We start from the raw sequence: 4,099 nt of genomic DNA on the forward strand, positions 1-4,099 counted from the left end.
AAACAACTACGAGATAGGCTAGATCACTGACAGTACACACAGTAGGACTTCATGCTCCAGAGAGATGACTCACAATGTTCTCTAACATAAAATAACAGAGACGCCTCCAAGGTGAACCAGAGGCATATATGAGACATTTAGGAGTGGATTGGGGGCTTGCACTTAATCCTATTTCCAATTTAAGAATTTAGTTCTTATGAAATGGCCCTGCTCAAACAGAAGATATGGGTGCTATAGCAAGGTGTGATGAAGAAACTAGATGATGCCCAGCTACCTGAAAGAATAACGACTGGGGTCTTACAGGCTTTCCCCCCCACCAACAAGCAGCACTCTAAATGAGGCAACAACTAAGCCCCATGAACGAAGTACACCACCCTCTGTGACGCAAGGATTGCAAATAATATAATCTAAATCCAAAAGGGTAATGGCCACTGTGCTAGGGAGGCTTCTCTGGAGAAACAAAACCAGAACACACACACACACACACATACACACACACACACACACACACACACAGAGGTTTATACATCAAGAAGGAATATAACAGCTAATTACTCCACACAGCAGTGCAGAGGGCTCAGTTCAACTCACTTTCATGGAACAGTTAATATACCAGAAGTCCTTCAACTCACATGGGCTGCCGGATCCAAGGTCAAGGAAGTAGACAGCTGAGTCCAACCTCCAGCAAGGCAGGCAGAGTCTGCCCGTAGGAAGCAAACAGCAGATGGGTCAGCAACAGTCAAGTAGCACAGGAGCTTAATGAAACAGGCCCAGATAGGATATCGAACCACAAGCAGTGCAAGGCCACAGAATCCACCCGCCTCAAGCTCACACAGTGTACACACCAGCAGATTGACAGAGCAGGTCTTGAAGGAGCCTCGAGCTCTAGCAACATGATCCATGGGTTGGCTTGGCCCACAGGTAGTGTAGCTCACAGGTTGAGGCAGAGAACTAGCTAAACTAGCAGCGTGCTGATCTGATCCCCAGAGAGCAAGAGAGATGGGGGCGGGCCTTGCAGAGCCATTTATCTCTTTGGCCTCCAATCAAACTTCAACTTGATTATTCCCCCATGTTCCTATTGGCCAGGCTGGCACAATAAACCTAACTATCACACCATCAAAGCTTAAATTGTGAGATTCTGGTGTGCGGAAGCCCCAAATACATTTGCAGGATCTATACCTAGAATAAGCCTTCAGTGATTTCCCTGTGATCATAATTGAGAGCTGGGACTAGCCCGGTTATCAGACAGAGTATTGTAGAGACAATTATAGTAGATTAAAATGAAAAATATAACTTGAATAAAGCAAACATTTTGAGAATGATGATGGCAACAAATGTACAAATGCACTTGACACAATGAATGTATGTATGGATTGTGATAAGAGTTGTATGAGCCCCAATAAAATGATTTTTTTAAAAGAAAAGAAAACTATGACTTGAATAATTAAAACTTTATAATTTGATCTCCCTTTTGACGCATTTGAATTTGCTCTGGTTTTCAATATTTTCTGTTTTCTTTCTGTTGTATTTTGTTACTGTTGGTAGTCTTCTCCACTCTCTGTTATGTGTTTTTCTATGTTTTCCAGCGTATGAAACCCAGGATGGATGACTCTATAGAGGCAATGACTAGATTAAGGTACGGTAGTTACATAATCTGTTGTCAATTCAAGAGGATTAAGAGGGAAGGGGTGGAGTGTAGCCAGGCAATCAGGTGGCAGCTTGATGGCCTCATTTGGAGGCATTAAGGAGATGGATAGCTCATTGGGTGGGACTCAGGTTCACTCCTTGAGAGACATTGCAGCTGACAAGACATATGGAGTTACACATGGAGCTGGAGGAGCCACGTGGAGACCCCCACCAGCACTGAGATGCTTACACCACCACTGGATCCACAAGACTTCCCACCGACTGGCCTGAGATCTTCTACATTCAGAGTCATTGAATGTGTTTCGTAAGTCTGAAGAGGACTTTATAGATTGGTATCGGACATATGGACTAATATCGGACTTATGGACTTGATCTGGACTGGGCTGGGATGTTTTCTCAATATTCAACTGCTCTTGTCTATAAAGCCCTTTCTTACACATATATGAGTGTCTATGAATTTATTTCTCTAGTCTACCTGGACTAACACATAAGGGTTCTTGGGGAATTCAGCAGCAGGTTGGAGGTAGGGGAGCTAATCACAAAAGTACAAGAAGGAAGGAAATGTTTTAAAACTGATTGTGGTAGTGATTATACAACACTTCTTGATCTGATTGAACTATTGAATTATATGATGTCTGGATTGTGTCCTAATAAAATGGTTAAACAAAGAAGAAAAAAATATAAGATGCTACCTCCTTCTGGCACTGATAGCTGTGGGGTACCAGCCTCCACAATCGAATGGATCCAAGGAGCGGTTTTGTAATTAAGGGGTGAAATTAAAGAGACATCAGACAAGATAAAGCATGCAATTGATCACCTCCCGGACGGCCATGATCTCAACAGCCAGATCCATGCAGAGAGAGAGAATATATTTCTAACCAAGGCTTATATACACTTAGGGAGCATTCAAGCCCCCCTAATTATAGGTAACCACATGTGTAACAGGAAGGGGCTGTCCAATAGGTGTACATGCAACAGGAAGGGGACGAGCTAGGGGTGTGCACGCAATAGGAAGGAGAGGCACTAGGGGTACACATGTGACAAGATGGGCAGACTCTAGATTCAAGATGGCAGCCTAACCTTGGTCCCACCTGAGTTGGCTTGCCCTTGTCTTTGGGCTCTCCTTCAGGGGAACAATCCACTATCCTTATCAGAAGGAGGTGGGCCCCACCTAGGTTAGGTCTGATTGCTCTAGATGGCTGATAACCCTTAGGCAGATAACCTTGAAGCAGTTGACCTCCAAGTGTACAGTCAATTGACCATGTGTGAACAAGCAGCACATTAGGTTTGGCACATAAGATGGGGTGGGGAGGAAAACCAGGGGAATAAGGTTTCTGTGTCCCACAGGTCTCTCCAGATAGCAAGTCCGGAGGACAAGAGATGAAGTCTCCCCACCCTCGCCTCTCAGGAGCATCTGGCTGTAGTCTCCCAACCCAAATTGGTCTGTCCTTTTAGCAGTCCGTGGTACTTTGGACATGCTTCGCCAGCACCACAGTTCAAATATATCCATGCTTCATGGGTTCTCCTTATTCAGGGTCCAACTTCCACAGGCCTATGAGGCCATTGAGAACACCGTGACTTGGGCTGGGGGCACCTTGGTCCTCACAGTAGCATCCTTGCTTTTCAACACTTCCAGGAGGGCTTGTGCAGCAGGCTTACCCAGGGCAATGTGTTGCTCGGTCTCTCGCCGGCTGCTTCCGTGAGCACTGTTGGTGGCGTCAAGCCAGACGAAAGTCCCTGACAACCCCAGTCTCTTCCATTTGTCATGATGCTACCCATCGGTCCAGCTGTGAGGATGTGGGTCATCTTGGCCATGGACTTGTCATCCAGATCCAAGGCTGCTTTGTATACCGCCTGAAGAAATTAGGAGCAAGACAGGGCACCCCCGGGTTTGTGGCAGCCGTACTCACAGGAGGAAGAAGGTGGAGGCCATGTGATGCCCACAGGTTGCAGCATGGATAAATGAACTTGGGTCCCTACACACCCTGGCCGAGCAGCTATTGCTCAAGAACCTGTGATGAAACTCAAGCACTTGGTGACGTGGATGGATGTGGAAGACGGCTAGGATGCTGCGGGAAGCTAGTCAATTGCATGAAGACAAATATTGAGTGAGGTCACTGTTGCAAAAGAACAGATGAAGATTTGAAGTCAGGTGAAGGCTAAAAGGAGCGGGAGGGGAAGGAAAAAAGGGAAGCACCTTCATTCTCACGTCTGGTCAATAACAGATGTTTCAACAGCCCGACACTCAGAGTTCACTCCCCCAACGCCAGCAAGGAAGGGTCAACAACATAATGTCCAGTGTCTGTGAGCATGTTGACATAGGGCCAGTTTTCAGTTTTGCTGGGGGGAGCTCTCTGGTGGTCTAGAGGTTCCGCATTGGGCTGCGAAGGACAAGGTCGGCAGTTTGAAACCACCAGCTGCTCCACAGGAGAAAGGCGAGACTTTCTACTCC

The sequence above is a fragment of the Echinops telfairi genome, unplaced genomic scaffold, assembly GCF_000313985.2.
Source record: "Echinops telfairi isolate 266 unplaced genomic scaffold, ASM31398v2 ScPeMD7_7457;HRSCAF=8495, whole genome shotgun sequence".
NCBI classification, from domain to species: Eukaryota; Metazoa; Chordata; class Mammalia; order Afrosoricida; family Tenrecidae; genus Echinops; species Echinops telfairi.